The sequence below is a fragment of the Papio anubis genome, chromosome 5 (assembly GCF_008728515.1).
Source record: "Papio anubis isolate 15944 chromosome 5, Panubis1.0, whole genome shotgun sequence".
Lineage (NCBI taxonomy): Eukaryota > Metazoa > Chordata > Mammalia > Primates > Cercopithecidae > Papio > Papio anubis.
In genome coordinates, this window is record NC_044980.1 from 153,427,242 (window position 1) to 153,448,598 (window position 21,357).

At 40.5% G+C, this 21,357-nt stretch overlaps 1 protein-coding gene across 3 annotated transcripts in view; it reads right to left on the reverse strand.

Moving 5' to 3' along the window:
* Nucleotides 1-21,357, reverse strand: part of ATP10B (ATPase phospholipid transporting 10B (putative)) — a 365,220-nt gene that overhangs the window by 209,362 nt on the left and 134,501 nt on the right. For all 3 annotated transcript variants that reach the window (XM_031666580.1, XM_031666579.1, XM_031666582.1), the window contains exon 2: nt 20,364-20,431. The gene's annotated coding sequence lies outside the window, so the exon portion shown is untranslated. The remainder of the gene's footprint in view (nt 1-20,363; nt 20,432-21,357) is intronic.

The window sequence follows — 21,357 nt, forward strand, 5'->3', positions numbered from 1 at the left end:
GCACAATGGTGCTATTTCACACACACACACACCTTCACCCGGATCATGGTCAAGGCAGCCGCAGTTTAACACCTGTTCCTACTCAGTCTTTGGGGGATTTTTCAAGCTTGGTGGAGAAGTTCCAGGCTCCCCGGATCATCTAGGTTAGGGATGTCCAATCTTTTGGCTTCCCTGGGCCACAATGGAAAAAAAAAAAGAATTGTCTTGGGCCACACATAAAATACATTAACAGTAACAGATAGCTGGTGAGCTTAAAAAAATGCAAAAAAATCTCATAGTGTTTTCAGAAAGTTAATACATTTTTTGTTGTTCTGCATTCTAAGCTGTCCTGGGTCACGAGTTGGACAAGCTTGATATAGGTCAATATTCTCTTCTTTGAATTGGTATTTTCCTTGTGTCTCTTGAGCAATCAGAGGAAGTTGCACTTTGGGCAACCTGGGAAAAGCAGCTCTCTTGGACTGAATACTCCCAATGTGTCAGGCACTATGCTTAATGATTAACTATAATTTAATCCATAAAAGAAATGATATTTTCATCCCCTTTTTCCAAATGAAGAGACTGTGCTTCAGAGACCTTAAGCATATTTTCTGAGCTCACAGTGCCATTTAATGGTAATTCTGGGATTTGAACCCAAGTCTCTCTGAATCCTAAGTCCTCAAACTGGAATTATCTGTTGCCATAGAATGTATTATAACTATTACCCTGGTAGAAGCAAAAAAATGACACTTTGCTTCCAACATGGTGTGAGGGTCACGTGTGCAGAAACCCCCCACGATAACAGGTTACTCTGGTTGGTTCTGGTCCTCAAATTATTTGAACTTTAATTATTTCACATAAACCTTGGCTCCATAGCAAAAGCAGTGTAATCCTGGATTCTTGCTATGCTGGTGTCTGTGGCTGTGTCTTGATCCTTCTGAATATGGCAGTTGCATGAGAAAGCTGTTTTTCCACTGCGAGCAGACAAACGTAAACTTGGTATCCTTGATCATTTTTCCATTTATTCCCTTAAAGACGTGTGTTTTGCATTTGTTCTGAAGTCTGACTCCCTTGCATTTATTGCAAGTAAACTTTTTTCTCTCTCAGTATTTCTCAGTTTTTCAGGTTTTCTTCAACCTGTTCCTCTACCCCTACCTGATGCTACACTTCCTTCACTCCCACCTCCTTCCCCAGGTACGCAGTCTCTTTCCTTTCCTCCAGTCAGGCCAGCCTACCCTGGGGTCTTGGTCATTACCATCATTATCATCCTCCTCTTATTTCTTCCCATCATCACCGTGAATTTTAAAGCATTAATTTACTGTATGTCTAGAATTTTGCTAAATCCTTTACACCTATTGCTTCTTTTAATCTTTATTATTTCTAGAAGTCACGTGGCATCCTCACAATTATGCTCATTTTTTAAAAGAGAAACTATGATTTAGGCAGATTGTGCCGTGTACCTAAATTCATATGGCTGAAAAATGGTGAAGCTGGGTGTGTAAGCCAGGCCTGTTCAAAATCCATGCTGTTAACTCCTTTATATTGCCTTTCTTCTTTAACACTTCCCACAATTTCTCAGACTACCCATACATCATGATCTAAAGCAAGGTCATTCTCACTTTCCAGGGCCGTAGAGAATTCTTCTCCTTTCAACTTTTAATCAGTATCATGGCATTAGGCATTATTCTGTTTATATTATTCGCTACTGTGTTACAAGAGCTCTGCTTCCTCAGCTAAAACCTAAAGGAACTGGGACATAGACATGCAAGAAATAAGTAGGAAACAATATAAGCCAATGAACAGCATCTCAGTTTTATAGCCAGAGAATATACTGACAGGTGGAAATTCCCAGCAAGTTACCCAGGGTGGGCTTAAAGCTTTAAGAACATCCAGAAAGATGCATTCAGGAAGCTGATGGGCATCAGGGATTGGGCAATACTACCACAGTTGTCCTACTGTTTCTCCTGTCTTTCCACAAATGCCTACTGAGAACACACACTACGTTGGACACTGGGAGAGGTACTGGGTGTCATGTGCGTCTGTGTGAAGAGACCACCAAACAGGCTTTGTGTGAGCAATAAAGCTTTTTAATCACCTGGGTGCAGGCGGGCTGAGTCCAAAAAGAGAGTCAGCGAAGGGAGATAAGGGTGGGGCCGTTTTATAGGATTTGGGTAGGTAAAGGACAATTACAGTCAAAGGGCGGTTGTTCTCTGGCGGGCAGGAGTGGGGGTTACAAGGTGCTCAGTGGGGGAGCTTTTTGAGCCAGGATGAGCCAGGAAAAGGAATTTCAAAAGGTAATGTCGTCGCTTAAGGCAAGGACCTGCCGTTTTCACTTCTTGCTTAAGGCAAGGACCGGCCATTTTCACTTCTTGCTTAAGGCAAGGACCGGCCATTTTCACTTCTTTTGTGGTGGAATGTCATCAGTTAAGGCGGGGCAGGGCGTTTTCACTTTTTTGTGATTCTTCAGTTACTTCAGGCCATTTGGGTGTATACGTGCAAGTCACAGGGGATGCGATGGCTTGGCTTGGGCTCAGAGGCCTGACACTAGGGATGCAGGACACAGGGGTAAATGAAACAGTGTGACAGGTGAGCTCTGAAAACAGGAGCCTCAGTCTGGAGTTGGCAAGTAAGGGGTCTTCCCCATGTCACGGAGACACAAGTGCACACAAGGCCACCCTGACCATTTCCTGTTATATCTGCTTCCTTCTCAGTGCCCCATGTGTATCATTTGCTGCACACTGAAAGACAGAGGCTCAATAGATGAGTTGGAGCCATATGGGGGTATTTGTTTAACAGAGGAGGGTAGGTGGTTTTTTAAATCCTTGGCAAATTCCATTGTCTTTATAAATTTAATTATTTTCTAGAGATCCAGCTCTCTTCCTTCTCCCCTGAAAGGTTTCAAAGACAGCTCTGTTGCCAATCCTCTCTTCTGACTGTGTTTATTATAAAGATTGACAGGAGAATGAAGTGCATGTTACATAAGGAACAGCACAGAGTACCTGGAATTGGGACGGGGCCCACATTTCACAATTGCAGTACATTCTACAAGGCCCACACAATTGCTCTATTAAATTAAATGACTGCAGTCTCCATCTGCACTGGTAATCTCCACATAGGCTGGGCGCCTTTACAGCCAATAGCCTGCAGGTGTGCAAATAAGCACTCACAGTCCATACCAGATGTCAGGGCCTAATTAAAATATAGAAAGAAAGTGCTCTTCCCTAGGTATTGAGCAGGCAGCACTGTGGTGCTTCTTGGGACAGGAAGTGGCAAAGGGAGAAAATTTAATTCTAGTTGTAGAAGCAAATGTCTGGAAGAAATCCACCTCCTGAGAATCACTTAGCGGTAAAAGGAAAGTCAAAAGGAAACCATCTCATGCTCTTGTTCAACATCATTTTCAGTCGGTTGCCACAGTACAGTTAGAACCATTGCCATAGCACAATCAGACCAAAAGCAGAGACTTCGAGTTAAGGATCTCAGATTGATTTATTCAGATCCTGAATTCAGAAAAAAATCAGACCTACCCTGATGATAAACAAGGGGTACAGTTCAAAATAGTGCCTGAAGGGGATTCCATGTCACCTCGATTCTAAAGGCTTAAGGGAACAGCTGAAGAGCTATAGATCAACTAAATAACATTCAAAGAGAAGTGATAGGAGGTAACTTTTAAAGCCCACGGGAGTGTTTGGGGTAATAAAAGTTTATAATCACTTAAGAATCTACCAAAGCCTTCCCCGCTTCCTCCTAATGTATTCTGTTTCTGTCTCTTTCTGTATCTCTGTCTCTTTTTTTCTGCCTCCATCTCTCTCTCCTCTCTTCTCTCTCTCTGCCTTTCTTGCTTTCTTTGGCTCTGTTTCTGTCTCTCTGGATACCCACTGGCTAGTTGCCCTTCCTCTGCAATTTTGTCTTTCCTTCTCTACTCTCTTCCCCACCCCACCTCCTCATCTGCCTCCTTCTCATTTCTTCCATTTATTTTGTTACGTTATGAAAAGCACGGGCCTTGGAATTGCAAATATCTGAGCGTGAGTTCTGGCCCTGGTATATTTTCATTTCGTTTTAGCTGAACACATTTTTTTTTTTCCTTTTCCTTAGGCTTAATTTAAAAATCAGATGAGTTGAATTCCATCGCACTCTGAAAAAACAAAATTAAGTTATTTGAAATATGGGTAGCTCTCAATTTATTTCTTCAGGAACCCTAAGGAACACTCTTTTTCATTTAAAAGTGGCTTTTCACATTTCCCAATGCATGGTATTTTTATCTGTGGTAGTACACACGGTAATTTTGGTTAGTGTACTTTTATTTTAATAGCAAAGCATTTATTTTAACACGATCTTAGAAAAAAAATGAAATAAGCACATCAAAACCATGTTTTCATGGATGTAAAATAGTTGCTCTAAACAGTATTAAGTAAACAGATGAATAGATGGTATGCAGTTCTGGCAAAAATAATGGAGGTGTCACTTGAATGATGGCGTAACAGTTTTAGAAAGAGTATTTCTATAGCGCAGGTATTTACATACTCACTCACCATATATTGGGTGGACACCATACACTAGGTCCACATGTTATGCCCAGACCGTTTATTCCCCGAAGAAGACCACCAGAGTCCAGAGTCAAAGCTAAGCAGCAAGGATCTTTATTACAGGTTCGAACCTGGAACTCTCCCTCGCTCGCGAAACGGAACGGGCAGGAGAGCTCCCCCACTGAGCTCCGAGCAGTGTTATACAGTCTAAGAAAAGTGGGCATAGAGTTATTATACAAATCAGATATATGATTGGCTAGTGTTTGAACAAGGCGATTTGGCTAACTATGATTGGTTCCCGCCATTTCTGATATTTCGGTTCAACCTTTGAGGCAGGAGAGCAGGTTTATGGCAGCAAGAGTTTTATCTTACTTAAACACGTCTTGTGACCTTGCCTCAGAACTTACAAAATCTCTGGTACGTGCAGAAAAACAGGTACTTCACAGAACTTACGAAATCTCTGGTATGTGCAAAGATTAGAGAGCAGAACAAAAGGGTGTAGCGGGGGGGGGGGGGGGGTACACATCTATCTTTGTGTCCTTTCACACACATTATTTTTTATCCTTTTTCTCCCCACCCTCAAAAGTGACTGAGGCTCTGAGTGGTGAATACATTCACTGAAGGAGATAGAACTGGGATTGAGTCAAGGCTTTGGCCTCAGTTATAAAGTCACACACCTTCGATTATATTGCAATACCCTCAGAAGTATGCACAGTGCCTATAGGTGGTGAGTTTGTAAGAAATGACGTTTGTTTGTTGGCATAATCATTTATGTAAAATGGATCCTTAAACTCTCATGTCAGTCTTACAAGGTAAACATCTCTTTCTTTTATGGGTGATCATATAGGCATAAAAAGGTTAAGTGGCTTACACCTCATACTGAGGAGTATTTGGGATTATTCCTAAATACTGTCTAATAATACAGCATCATTAGCATCTTTAACTTCCATTTCTTCTAAGTGCTGGCTGAAGAGACTTTGATGTCCCTCATATAGGGTATGATTATAAAATAATGAGAATAATCTTTAAAGAATTATTTTATGAGCTGTTCATAAAAGGTAGATTTCTCATAATTTTATCGTCCCATTTTAATAAAAGATACATGTCTTTAAAAAAATTTTAATTGTGTGTATTTAAGAAACTCAACATGATGCTTTGATGTACATAGGTATAGTGAGATGCTTACTATAGTCAAGGAAACTAACATATTCATCATCTCACATAGTCTCTCCCCACTTTTTGTGGTAAGAATACCTAAATCTAATCTCTTAGCAAATTTCTAGTATAGAATACAATACTATTAACTATAGCCCTTGTGCTGTACCTTAGCTGTCTGTCCCATCTTGCTTTGATCCAAGCGAGAGTTGGTAAGAAAAATGTATCTGTGGTAGGAAGGATTCTAAGATGGTTCCCAAGATTCCTGGCTCCTGTTTTACACGTACTCTCTCCCACTCATTCAATTCCATACTGTTCTAGGTACTGCTGGGAAGGGGTTTGGCAGATGTGCTTAAGGTCCCAAAGCAGTTTACCTTAAGACAGAGGTTAACCTGGATAAGGCTGACTAATCAGGGAAGCCCCTCCAAGGGCTCTTCCTGTAAGAGAGATTTGAAGTGTGACAGGTGAACACTTAAGTCGCTTCCATAACTTGGCTATTATGAGTAGCGCTGCAGTGAACATGGGAGCAGAGATTTCTCTTCGACATACTGATTTCAAATCTTTTGGGTAAATACCCAAAAGTGAAATTGCTGGATCATATGGTAATTCTGTTTTTAGTTTTTGAGGAACCTCCATACAGTTTTCCATAGTCACCACTAATTGACATTTCTAGTAATAGTGTATGTACCAGGTTTCCCTTTTCTCCACAAGCTCTTAATACTACCCTCAGATGATGCCTGCAAAGTGTATCATCCCTTATGAGTGTGTGTGTCAGGTTGACTTCTCTGATCTGCCCTTTTCCTCTTGGACACTGTGCCTGTCATCCAGGAAGCCAATGGGAGGTGGTGTCTCTGGGATGTGACTGTGATGCCTGGACTGTGGTCTTGTGTCCTCTAACAGCAATTCCCAACCTTTTGGCATCAGGTACCAGTTCTGTGAAAGACATTTTTTCCAGGGATGTAGGGGCATGAAGATGGTTTCGGGATGAAACTGTTCCACCTCAGATCATCAGGCATTAGATTCTTGTAAGGAGCGAGCAACCTAGATCCTTGGCATGCACAGTTCACAATAGGGTTCATGTTCCTATGAGAATCTAATGCCGCCAGTGATCTGACAGGGGGTGGAGCTCAGGTGGTAATGCTCGCCTGCTGCTCACCTCTTACTATGCCGCTCAGTTCCTAACAGGCCATGGACCAGTACTGTTAGGAACTTGTATGTCATTTGCTTTGTATGTCCACCCCCTGGGGTTACACTGGAAACGCTTCTAATGAACCACGGCAGAAGAAAGAGGATATTGCAATATAATCGAAGGTGTGTGACTTTATAACTGAGGCCAAAGCCTTGACTCAATCCCAGTTCTACCTCCTTCAGCGAATGTATTCACCACTCAGAGCCTCAGTCACTTTTGAGGGTGGGGAGAAAAAAGATAGAAAATAATGTGTGGACCTAGTGTATGGTGTCCACCCAATATGTGGTGAGTATGGTGGACATACAAAGTAAATGACTGTTAGGGGTTGGGGAACCCCTGTCTTAAAAAGCCAATCTTCCCTGGGGCAAGCCGGTGATGCTTAACTCAGACAGATTCCCAGATATCTCTGGGTTTGAAATTCTAACTGATACCCACAGTGTAAGTTTTAGGGAGAAATCTGTTGGTAGCTCTAAACAGCTGCTGACACACGGTAAAACCAGGACTGTATGGACTACACTTGAGACAATCAACTATGAAAATGATTCTACTGTTTTGTAGAATTTCATTGTGCTGACTCAGTAAGGCAGCCATTCCACAGAAATCAGGAGCACCAAGGGGGTGTGTGTTGTTATTTGTTAACGAGCTCTGTGGTTCTGTGACCTTCGGGTTACTCAGCCTCTCCAGGGCATGTGTTAGTGGGTCCTCGAGATTGTTCTAAGGACCGATGCTAATCTGGTTGCTAAGAATCACCTGAGGAGTTTTGAAAAGTAGTGAAGCCTGGTCTCATTCCTCAGACATGTTGAAAAACAGTTGTAGCCTCAGCTAATGGAAGCAAATAGCTTTGTTTTAGACAGGCTTTGTAATGGCTTATCAAAGGATTAGGGAGGTGCATGAAGCTGAGAGCCTGAAAACGGGCTGGACGGGTAGGAAGTCTGCGTCCCAGCCATATGCATATTTTAAAGGCACCTTGTGTGATGCTGATGTTCGGTCAGAATTGGGATTGTTTGGGTGAGGTGGTTTCTGGGGTAATTTCCAGCTCTGTTGGAATGATACTGATACTACTGCTAAGATCGCCCATTTACTCAGCTAAATAATTTATGTGCTATTTGTTAGGTACATTAGCAGCTCCAGAGCGGCTAAGAGCTGAAGAATTCTAGATTTGGAGCAGTTAAGTAATTTTTCCAACAACACACATAAAGCCAGTGGCAGATCTAGGCCTTAAACTCCGTTCCACCTGACTCTTAATCACTCTGCTACCATTTATTCTTCAGCCGTGTAGGAGCAAGTTCTGGGTAAAAGAGTTTTATGGCACCAGAGACATCCCGCCGCTGTTCCAGCGAGCAGTTACATAATATGTGGATATTCCTATGCCTGGCAGACAGTCTTATTGTGAGCACCCTGACCTCCTAGCTCCTTTGGTCACAGAATCTGTCTAAGTAAAAGGATCATGTTTTCATTAACAACAAAAGCTACTTTACAAGAAACTAATATGGTGGCTCTAAAACAACAAAAGCTACTTTACAAGAAACTAATATGGTGGCTCTGAAAGCTCGCGGGTCATTTGCCATGGTAAAGACTCAGGGAAGCTTTCGTGGAGTCATCACACTTGTAAATTTTCTTCTCCTCTGTTTATTCACATACAGACTCCTGATTTAGTGTTTTCCTCTGCAGGTAGGAAAATGCAGTACTTTTTCCTAAGGGCTCTAATTGAGGATGATGTTTTCTTCTGCTGTGGTTCATTAGAAGCGTTTCCAATGTAACCCCAGGAGGTGGACATACAAAGTAAATGACATTGGTCTTCAGTTCTGCCCCGTAGGAAGAGCAAGTGGAGGTCCTGGCAACTTAATGACAGCTAATGAGGATGGAGTGCTCCCCAGGTTGTCCTGGCTGTGCAAAGCAGCCTCCGGGCATTATCACATTTTCCCCGGAGAAGCAGCTGAAGTCTAAGTGTGCCTAAGAACCAGGGATATCCAGGCTTCTGATTCTCTTTCTTTCATCAAATTGCTGCATGACTTTAGGCAAATCCCTCAATCTTTCTGCATATTCAGAATTTGTACACGGGTAAGGGTAAAATGAATTAAAAACACCCTCTGTTGGTGACTTGAGGCTTAGGGAGCCATCATATCTGCAAGCTGTTGGCGAAGAATTATGTGCTTTGCCATGTTTGGCTCTATTAACTGTGCCCCACTTCCTTGGCACAGTCCGGGACCATTCTTTATATTTTCCCGAGGTGACTTATGTGTTGGGAGGCAGATGGAAACCTGGTCCATGAAGGACTTATTGCTTTAGATTTCTTAATTTCAGGTTGGGAACAAAAATAAAAATCTAGTCTCTGTATTTTGCTGGGTGTTATGTTTTGCAAGTAACAGAGACACTAGCTTAGGCTCCAGCTGTGTCTGGCTTTGTCTGTTTGTAAAGGGCAAGGCCTCTTTGTTTTCTGCAGGGAGCCTCTCTTTTCTGCCTTGTTTTTACTCCCAGTTAACAATCTCACAGTGTATTAGGGTTGCACAGAGCCTCCCTCACTGGAGGGAGTGTAACTGTGAGCCATGAATAAAGCCAGCAAATGGGGAAAAATCATGCTGATAGTATTTTACTTATGCCAGCATCACTGCCTCCGTGGACCCACCAGACGCCTGTGGAGATTCCGATGAATCTTCTGAATCAGGGAGGCAGAACTGAAGTTTGTTTGACTCCCTTGAACACAACTCTGTTCGTGATCTGCAGCAGCTCTGCGGAAGTCACCAGCCGTGGCTGTGCTTATCAGCCAGACCCCTGGGCTTTGCTCTGGCCTCTGTCTCCCCAGGCCATGCCTGTCTGCAAGCAGCCAAGTCAAACTCCATTTCCGGGGGCTGAAGTAGACCTGTATCTGCCACTGGCTAACAAAGCTTGTCCCTTGAGGACAGAGGTCTTTGAAAATGCAACTAAGCAGAGTGCAGGAAGGCAGATTTAGTCTGTCTAAATCCCACTGCCTGATTTTAATTTGATAGTGCCTGCTTTGTTTTCACAGTCAAAGGTCTCTCCTAGTGTATCTATTTTTTTCTATATTTTATTATTATACTTTAAGTTCTAGGGTACAAGTGCACAACGTGCAGGTTTGTTACATATGCATACATGTGCCATGTTGGTGTGCTGTACCCATCAACTCGTCAGCACCCATCAACTCGTCATTTACATCAGGTATAACTTCCAATGCCATCCTTCCCCTCCCCCCTCCCCACAATAGGCCCCAGTGTGTGATGTTCCCCTACCCGTGTCCAAGTGATCTCATTGTTCAATTCCCACCTATGAGTGAGAACATGCAGTGTTTGGTTTTCTGTTCTCAGCAAACTATCGCAAGTATATCTATTTTTTAACCTCTGAGGATTACTATAGGAACATAGGGCACACAGAAATAAGATGCACCTTATATGTGGTTAGATGTGGACTGAAGCACTGACATAACTTTTTGTTTTAGCTCCAATCCCAGTCTCAGCTTGACTCCTTTAAACAGTATAGTGAACTATTCTTGTATGTTGCCTGGGTTCAAATCCAAGTTCCACCACTTACTAACTACATGGGTTCAAGAACTCATTCTGCTTTCTGCAAGCTTTTTTTTTTTTCTTTTTTCTTTTTGAGGTGGAGTCTCGCTCTGTTGCCCAGGCTGGAGTGCAGTGGCATGATCTTGGCTCACTGTAAGCTCCGCCTCCTGGGCTCATGCCATTCTCCTGCCTTAGCCTCTTGAGTAGCTGGGACTACAGGTGCCCGCCACCATGCCCAGCTAATTTTTTGTATTTTTAGTAGAGACGGGGTTTCACTGTGTTAGCCAGTATGGTCTTGATCTCCTGACCTTGTGATCCACCTGCCTCAGCCTAAGCTTCAGATTTTTAACCAGTAAAAAGGAGATAATAATTGTAGCTGCCTCACAGGGCTTTTGGAGAGATTAAATGAGCACCCACTAGTATCCTATAAATATTAGCTATTGTGGTTACCGTCAAGAGTACTCAGGGACATTTTAACTAGGTGCCCTGGGGTAGCTTTACGAAGGGAATGGATGGCAGGCATGTTAAGGGATCTGATGGTATCACACCAGGCTGTAAACTCCATGGGGGCCAGGATTGTGCCTTGCTCACTTATTTCCCTATCCTCAGTGCTTGGAACATAGGAGGCACCCATAAATATCTGAAGAATTAATGAGGCAGATGACCCAAGTTCTAGTCCCAGTTTTGCTACTTTTGGTCTTGGGCAAGTTATTTACCTTCTTGGATTCTGAGTTTGTACATTTATGAAATGAGAAACAATCTTTCAGAAATAGCTATAAAACTAGTCAGCTGGTACTGTGTGCTTCCTATATGCCAGACACTGGCTAGGTATGTCCCAGGGGCTACGTTGTCTGATTTTTCACAGCATCCCTGGGAGGTAGGTGCAATTACTGCTCTGTTTTGTAGCTGGTGTAACTGATATTTAGAGAGGGCAAGAAATGTATCAGAGTCACAGAGCTACTGAGTAAAGGAGATGAGGTTTGCAACCAATTAGACTGGTCCCATTCTCTGTGGATGTGCTATGCCTCGTAGAGACTCTGGGATAAAGCAGGAACTCAAAATGTAGCCTCTGCTACTGCTTTTGTTATTAGTAAGATTTTTTTCCTGTGACACTTGGCCCAAGGGAAACGTTCAGTCAGTCTAGTCATCTCTATGCTTATAACAATGTGTCCATACTTGAAAAAGCCCAGTCAGAACTCAGAGGCTGAGATTTCTCTGTGTGTTTGACACCCTGGCCAGCATACTGATTTGAAAATTGAAGCAAACACATGTCTTCAGAATGATTTTAGTTGCACACTTGCTAGTGATTTCCACAGGCAGCCAACCAGGAAGGCAAGAGAGGTTGACACTCCTGGGGAGCTCTGAGTCATCTGACAAGATGGGGATAAAACATCGTAAAGGCAGTTGCCTGAGCCAGACCCTGCCTCCCTGATACGTGATGGCAAATTATAAAGTTGGGGTAAAGCTTGAGAGGGATAGGATCTTTGAGGTCATCTAATCCCAGTGAGGAAAGGGGACCAGAGTGACAAGGATATTCAGAGCTATGGAAGGGGTGGCGATGAAGGGTCACTGATGAAGCTATGGAAGGGACTGCATGAACAACCCCTAACGTGGGCACCCATGGTTTGTGCCAGGCCAGCATCCACTCCTCCATTTTTTGGTGACAGTTATCTTGGTTTAGGGATCCACCCACACAAGTTAAATATGTTGACCTAAAGCTGATGCTGTCCTTACTGCACTGTGCTAGCACTGCTCAAGGCTGCCCTACCCTCTTATTAATAGATAAATCCTGCTAGCCGGTCCATGCAGGAGTTCCTACACTTGCTTCCCACAGCTGCATTGGGAAATCCAAAGATGGAAGATGGAGCCTGGATTTCTCTAGTCTTCCAGCAAAGTCACATAATACAAGTACTTTTCTCTCGTGGTAGCATTGTGGGGATTGTTCAGCTAAGATACCAAGTATTGAAGCAATGGGAGAATAATCAGAGAATTACACAGGAGGTGTGCCCAGCTGGTTATATGTTCCTATTATTAATGTCACTATCCCCAACCTGGCCCCAGCAGTGACTACATTGTTTTTTATAATCAGCAAAAAGCTACGAAACACCATTAGTGAAAGCCCAGTATTTTTCAAAACAATCCTCTAGAGGATATACTTATTGAAGCATTGTATGTAAAAGGAAAAGATTTAAATCAACCTAAACATTCATCTATGAGGAGCGGGTTACATAAATTTTGGTACATTTCTACTATACAATATTATGTGGCTATTAAAAAGAATAAGTAATGGTTTTGTATACTAATATAACACAATCTCTAAGAAGTAACAGGTGAATAAAACCACCTACAGGGACTGGTGTATCACTTAGGTTATAAAAAAATAAGGGGCATCCACATGTGTATTTGTATGGATATAGACTCTCACTGGAAGGACACACACATACAAAGTGGTTGCTTTAGGGGAGGAAAGTGGAGAGGCTGTAGACACGTTCTACAGAAAGCTTTTCAGTAAATATTCATAATGCATTAAACATGCTTTCTACCATGTCCACGTATTATCTATTTAAAGTAAACACGTAAGTAATTTTAAAGCCATAATAAATAGTTCTTTATAAAGTATAAAACATCACTTGGAAACAGCATCTGAACTTTCCTCCATCTCTCAATCCCAATGAGGAGGCAGCATTTAAAAGCATTTTATTTTCTCCCACAGTAGAGACCACAGCTCCAAGGCTGGAAGAAAGACTGTTCCAATCCTACAATATCCTTCCTTAAGAGATTTGATGGCACAAAGTGAGGAAGAAATTGTCCAAACTCCTATTCATTCAGTATTTCTTCAAAAACTCATAATAGAGCAAAGAAGAGGCTGAAAGTCAGTGTCTCCCCTCTATTTTAAGTATCTGGGATGCAGAAGCATCCAACTCTATCTCCACAAGCCCACTTGATTGTCAACTGGGAAGTTACGGACCAGAGGATGTCACATCCAGAGAGCATCAGCTCTGGGCAAGACAATCCATTGTGGTACGAGTAACTGCTATTCATAATCACTTTTATCCAAAAAGATTTACTTATTTTAAATTACAGATATGTTATAAATACATATACACATAGTAAGGGCATATTCTGAAAAGTTATTGCTAATAGGGGTGCACTGTCAAAATATTTAGAAGACCACTTTTCGGCTAATTCCAGAGAGGCAAAAGACACAGTGACAATAACACCACTGTTAAAGTCAGGTGGATTTGTGTCTAAATCCCAGCTCTGTTCCTTGTTAGCTGTGCTACCCTAAGTAAGTGACTCTGCTTCTCTATGTCTAATTCATCGCTTATAAAAATGGGATAATAGTAGTAGGCATCTTAAGAGTGACCATGGTGAAGACGGAATGGAATAAAGCCTGTGCGGCATTGAAGCAAAGGGAGAATGATCAGAGAATTACATAGGAGGTGTGCAGAAGCTGGTTATGTGTTCCTGTTATTAATGTCACTATCCCCAACCTGGCCCTAGCAGTGACTTCATGGTTTTTATATAATCAGAAAAAGGCTACTAAAAAGCACCAGTGAAAGCCAAGTACTTTTCAAAACAATTCTCTAGAGGATATACTTATTCCTGCATTGTATATACAAGGAAAAGATTTAAATCAACCTAAATATTTAGAATAGCTCCCGCTGATTCCTACCCCCTAAGATTTACACCCTTGTGTCTTCCCCTGGCCTTGAGCAGATATAGTAACTTACATCAGTGAACATATTAGGCAAAAGTGATGGGATATCACTTCTATAATTAGGTTACAAAAGATTGTGACTTTCCTCTTGCTAACCATCTCTCTTACTCTTTTTGTGTATATGCCCTAAAAGAGAGGGCAAGCTGGCAAGGAACTGAAGGAAGTCTCTGGAAAATGGCTGGTGAGGAACTGAGATGCTCTGTGCAACAGCCTTGGAGGAACTGAGTGTGACTAATCACCAGGTCAGTAAGCTTGGAAGTGGATCCTTCCCCAGTCAAGCCTTCAGGTGAGTGTGCAGTCTTGGCTAATACCTTGATTGTGTCCTTGTAAGAAACCCCTGAGACAGAGAACTCAGGTAAGTTGCTCAAAGATTCCTGACCCATAGAAACTGTAAAATAATATGCATTATTCTTTTAAGGCATTTAATTTGGGGGATAATTTGATATTCATCAATAGACAAATAAGGTAGCCTGCAAGTACTTAACAATGGACGCTGTATAAAAGCTCAGTAAAAGCTGTGGTATGGAATATTACATAGCCGATGTATGGCTATGCCCTTATCTCATACCCATGGCAGACATCACTGATCACAAAATATTTTCTCGTGGTGAATCCAGATGCAGTCTCAGAATATTAACACTAAAGTCCAGGAAGCTATCAACTCTTCCAATAAAACCAATCCTGATCTAGTCAGTACTTATCATCTCTTTACTCTAATATGTAATATTTCTTTAATGGGAGACAAATTCTTTCCTTCATGGTGAGAGATAGTACTACAAATTATTAGAACAAATCTTTGAATGTATACAAAATATAAATGACTGACATTTCATTTCAAGAATATATTTTCCTCTAGAGGAGGGCAAGAGAGATTGAGAGTACTGGAAACCTTAAGAGAATGGAGGAGATAAGCCCAGAAGTAGAAGCTGGGAGCATGGAAGCTCTCCTTATCTCTCTTTTTAAACTGTGATTTAGCCTTTTAATAGGGTTGCCATATAAATATATATGGTGTTTTGGTGATTTCATAGAACATAATTTATTCTTTTTTATACAATAGCATCATTTAATCACAATACTAACAATTTATTTGTTTCAGAAATGCAGGCAGTTGAGATTAACCATATACAAAACTATAAGGTAGTATGTTAAGACTTAAACATCTAGAAAATGGTTTCCAGACTTAAAAATAGTTGTTAAATCTTCTTTGATCATACTAAAAACTTCACTTCTACCTGTGCATCTCGTTGGCGTTACTTCCAGGAACATTTTTTTCCTTTTTACTCCAGTGTACTGTGTAATAACTGGATCCCCAAACTGAACACTCCTGAAACTTTTTCTACTCAACCACAACAGTATTTATTCTTAATTTCAATAGATACTTTTAGATTCCAGCAATTGTTTAGAATTCATGATCTACTCAGGACCATAAATTGTGACGGCATCATTAAAGTGACTACAGATTTTACTGCACTACATTCTAGGGAGACTTTTTCCTTTGATTTCATAGTAAATGTGTCACATGTGTTGCATTTATCCAAATTCAATGCATAAAAGTAATAGCATGTTTATATCTTAAGGGCTGCCATTTTGAACAAATGAAGAAATGGAGGGGAAGTTGCTATGAAAATGATGAAATTGTCTAAGGAGTAAACTGTTTTGAAATAGGGAACATTTCCTTCAACTCAGTATGCAATGTGTTCTTTGCCCAGTACAATAATAGTGTGGGCTATTTAAATAATGTACTTTTAGTATTTATGTGCTTCATTTTGTTGGTTAAAGCAGAGAGATCTCTTGAAAATAGGAAGAAATGCAGGTGAATGATCACAGGGAATTGCCCTTTAGGTCCATAACATGCATATGAAATACCTGGGGATGTTGAGAAAATGTGTATTTGGACTCAGTAGGCTGGTCTGGGTGAGGCCTAGAATTCTGCATTTCTAAGGAGGTAGTAGATGCTGTGGGTGCTGCTGGTCTGCAGATCTCACTTTGAATTGCCAAATAGAAATCTCCCTTTTTCATTGGGGATATTTGAAAGATTTTTAGGTCAATGTTGCTCTATGTCCAGGAGCCTGTGGCATTGCTGGTTTGTGATGGGTACAGGGTATCTGTTCAGTTAGCTCTTTTGCTGGGCACAGAATTGCAGACAGACGTTAAGTGAGTTAGGGAAATTGAAAACCACCCTTGCTGTTCTGGGAAGGATGACAAGAATTCAAGAAACTTAGGTAAGATCCTGAATGATATGATAGAAAACATCTTTGGAAATAGAAAAGGCAAATAAATATTGTTTATGGAAAGAGAGAAATATTTCATTTTTCAGTGTGTTTTGGAGAAACTCAAATTGGCACAACATAACAGAACCCATCCATTTTGCAATCTATAGAATTCAGTATAAAGTCACATGTCCAAGTTTATTCCTACTTTAATTTTCATAATCGTACAGCAACCTGTCTTGTTTAAAAATGGAAGTAAAATATAAAAATAAGTCAAATGCTGGTCATAAAAATAGGTTGACCTTGAGGCTGGGGTTGAGTGGTTTACATTAAAGATACACTCTTGACTGACAAGGATGATCCATTTACTACAACCTGCTCCTTATACAATAATTTCTGAGGCAGAATTAATTTTTGCCTTAGAACAGTAGAGTAACACCTAAAATTGTATGGTTCTAGATTTTAATTGTTGTGGGATGGAAAGTATTATATACAAAAGAGATACTGGGGGTTGTGTTAGAAGACTGGGAAGATAATAGATTCCCTAGATATGTCACTCTTTAGGAAGTTTCTTGAAAATCTTTTCCTTTCAGGAAATATTTTCTATATAATTTATTCACTCTTTCACCCAAAAAATGTTGAAATGCAGTAATGTAAATATATTAAGCACTTGCCATATATTGGTCAGTAACAGCAACAACCACCAGAACTGGCTCGTGCCCACAGGGAGTTTACAGTCTAGACAAGGCACAGATAGACACTGCTGAAGTAAACACTAAAACAAATCTAATGGTTGTCTGCAATAACAGCAGTTTTCTTATTGTTCTGTGACAACTTGGTATAAAAATGTGGCATCAGCAAAGGTCACATTTATTGCACTTTGTCCCCATTTTCTTCTTCCATACACACACACACACACACACACACACACACACACACACACACACACCCCATAGGAGCCCAGCCTCACAGGCATGTCTGAGCCCCCAGAAAGGATCATGCAGTGTCAATATTCTAGGCCTCTGTGGTTCTTCCTTCCTGTCCCTGACCTAGCAATGACTCTTCAAGGAGCTTACTAAAGAGACAACAATATGTGCAGAGAAAGATCTCTGTGCACAAGTATGCTTTCATATAATTAAAAATAGTGACGATATAGCTAAGAATGACAGGTATAGTTTAAAAGAGTATTGAGTAAACAAATTATCATTAATTCCTGAGATGCAATACTAATCAATGGTAAAAAAATGATGTGTACATACACACACAAATTACAAAGGAAATATGTCTATAATATTGAGTTCACAAAGCAGGTTTGAGAATAGCTTGTATAAAAGGATCTCACTATGTAACATTGTATTCATGTGTGTTATGTGTTTATACATAACAGGTATTTCCATTATATAGAGGTATATACACACATATATTGCAAATTACATGTACACATGTAAGTTGTATACCTCCAGGGGGACTTTTTTTAATTCAAAGGAAATTTTTTATTTTTATTTTCTTTCATAAGTTATTGGGGTACACTTCAGTCACATAAATTCTTTAGTGGTGATTTGTGAGATTTTGGTGTATCCATCACCCAAGCAGCATACACTGCACCATATTTGTAGTCTTTTATCCCTCACCCTCCTTCCACTCTTCACCCCAAGTCCCCAAAGTCCATTGTATGATTCTTATGCCTTTGTGTCCTCATAGCTTAGCTCCCACATATCAGTGAGAACATAGGATGTTTGTTTTCCAATTCCTGAGTTACTTCACTTAGAATGATAGTCTCTAATGTCATCCAGGTCACTGCAAATGCTGTTAATTCATTCCTTTTTATAGCTGAGTAGTATTCCATCATATACACACACACACACACACACACACATACACACATATATATACACACACACATATATATACACACACACATACACACACACACACACACCACCCACCACAGTTTCTTTATCCACTCATTGATTGATGGGCATTTGGGTTGGTTCCATGATTTTGCAATTGCGAATTGTGCTGCTATAAACATGTGTGTGCAAGTATCTTTTTCATATAATGACTTCTTTTCCTGTGGGTAGATACCCAGTAGTGGGATCGCTGGACCAAATGGTAGTTCTACTTTTAGTTCTTTAAGGAATCTCCACACTATTTTCCATAGTGCTTGTACTAGTTCACATTCCCACCAGCAGTGTAGAAGTGTTCCCTGTTCAATGCGTCCAAGCCAACATTTACCGTTTTTTGATTCATTCTTGCAGGAGGACTTCCCTCTATGCATATACACACATCCTGTGTCCCACTTATCATCGTGGCTCATCAGGGAGCTGAAATTGAGGAAAATAATAATAGCTAATCCACCTTGGCCAGGTAGCATATTTGTACGATAGCTGGAAGCTTCGAAGCCCAAGTGGTGTGGATCTTTGAGGCAGATCAATAAAAGACAGATTTTGGGACAGAAAAGTCTTTCTGAAACTCTTGAATTACTTCCTATAAATGACCAAATATAATGCCATACACAGCTCACAGGAGACTCTTAAAACTGAATGGTGAGATCTTGCGAAATGATCTTCTTTTGGCTGCACAAAGCAATTGCCTATACTTGAATGGTGGTAAGCAATGCTTGAGACAATGAATTTGAGAGTCCTTTTTAATAGAATGAACTCCTGCAGGTAATTTTCAGGCAACAACTCAAATTCTTTAGCTGAAAAACTAATTTTCAGCCTTTGTTTTCCTGTTGATGTGTTTTTCAGGCAGGTGGAGGATTTTCTTAAGCATTCGGTATCTGCAGAGTTATGCACATCTTTGTGAAGAGCCCAGACAAATTAGAAAGTCAAATTAGCAATGCATATTTAATACTGTTTTGTAGTTGTTGTTGTTTTTAAGTTGGCAGTGATATTTACTCTTTGAGGGGGAGTTTATAATTATGCAAATTGGAGAAACAGTCTGCATATGGTATAATGATAATGCCTTGGGTTTTGTAGCTAGAGTCTTTCTTTCATTTTACCCATGACTAGAGGGGAGGTTAGCCAAGTCTGGTGCCTGCTTTCTCTGCCATGATGGAGTATATGAGGTCTTGGAACTTGAATAACTTTATAAGCTTTCTTCTTAGAGGAAATACTGTTGAGATTTTCATAGTATCATCTACTATATATGTCTACTATAGTATACACTATTGATTGCCTTTACAATTACTACTCATTCTTCCTCTATTCTTTCTAATAAGATTTAAATTTTGTTTATATATCCACTTTTCTCCACACAACCATGTAGTTCAGGGAATGTAAGTCCCATTCTTAACACCAAGAAGGGACTAGCCATTAATCTAAACCAATCATGGTGGTTCCATTTGCTTTGCTAAGGACTGGTTTAGGCAAGGGTGTGTAACACATTTCTGGCCAATAAATATGAGAGGAAGTTTGTTGGATACTGATGAGACAGTCCATTGAAGAAGTCATAATCCAAGTCTTGGTAACATTACTGATTTACTCCATTGGCAATCTATGGACCTCTCTTACCTTAGGACTTCTTATGAGGGCCAAAAACTTTTTTCTTTTTATTTAAGCCACCTTGAATCTGTACTTTCTGTTATTTACAGCCAATAGCACATCTTAAGTGATATATACTTTGACAGGTCCTATGTTGTCTGGGGAATATATACAATGGAGAAAGTTTAAGCCATCTACTCGGCAGCTGACATACCAGATCAGTTGATGTTTATTTTATTGGGTTGGAGGAAGAAATAGCGGTGGTGTTTTTTTGTTTGTATGTTTTGTTTTTTGTTTTTAGAAATTTAGACTCAGAGGGTACATGTGCAAGTTTGTTTCATTGGTATATTGAGTGGTGCTGAGGTGTGGGCTTCTAATGACCCCATTGCTCAAGAAGTAAACATAGTACCTGATAGGTAGTTTTTCAAGTCTTGCTCCTCTTTCTCCTTCCCTCCTTTTTGAATTCCCAGTGTTTATTGTTCTCATCTTTGTGTCCATGTGTAAGAAATGGTAGTTTCTCATCTTGGCAGTGGGAAGGAGTTCATATCTCCACTGAATGAGATGAATAATAGGAAAAACTACTTACCCTTCACACTGTTGCTTTCATTGAAACAAATGTCACCAGTCGGTTCTGATTCTCTTCTCAAAGGAAGCCTGCATGACACAGGGGAGAAAAGAAATACAAAATATACAATCTCATTTTAGTATTAGCAATAATCAAGTATTTTGCCCTTTTATCTTTAACTGGATGGCTTTAGCTTTAGACATACTTTATAGAGCAAGTGGAATAGATTCCCAGGGAGCTGTCTCAGTAGAAACATTTTATTCCTACCAGGGAATCAGGTCTGCTACTTTATCTTCCACCATACAGAATGCAAATTATGTTCCCATAGATCCTCAGCTAAATGCCTAATTGTTCCATGAAATGTGTGCTGGTCTCGCCCCTCAGTGCATTTCATTTTTTTTGTCACATTGACTGGTTTCAGAATGGGCATGGGATTTCAGACCAATGAAAGTCAATTCTGAAACTTATGTTGAAAATGTAGTAGGAGGTCTCTTTCTACTGTACTTGCAATGATGAAGATGGAGACCTAGAGCTGCTGGAAGCCAACATGGGAAATCAACACTGCAGTTTTGAGTGAGAGATACCTAGCTTTGATGTTATTTGGACCCCCAGATTTAACTATGATTGAATTTTTCAGTTGTGTGAACCAACACATACCCTTCTCTGCTGAGGCTAGTTTTTGTTTTTCTCTTAAGCCATTGGGTTTTCTGTTTTTCTTATTAAAAAAAATCCTCACTAATATAGAAAACAGGGCAGGTACGATCATTTTCACTTCATAGAGTATGAAATAGAAGCTCAGAGAGAGGTCAGGGTGGGAAAATTCAAGACTCCTATTCAAGGGCTCCTTCCATTCCATTCTACTGCCTGACTCATTCAGTAATTCATTACAGTAACATGGAAAGAGTTGACACACTCATTGCTAACTTTACTGACTTTAAACATTTCTGCTTTGGAGACAATGAAGTTTTCTTCCACAAGGCTACCAAGTGAGATAATCTACATTATTTTAGCAAGG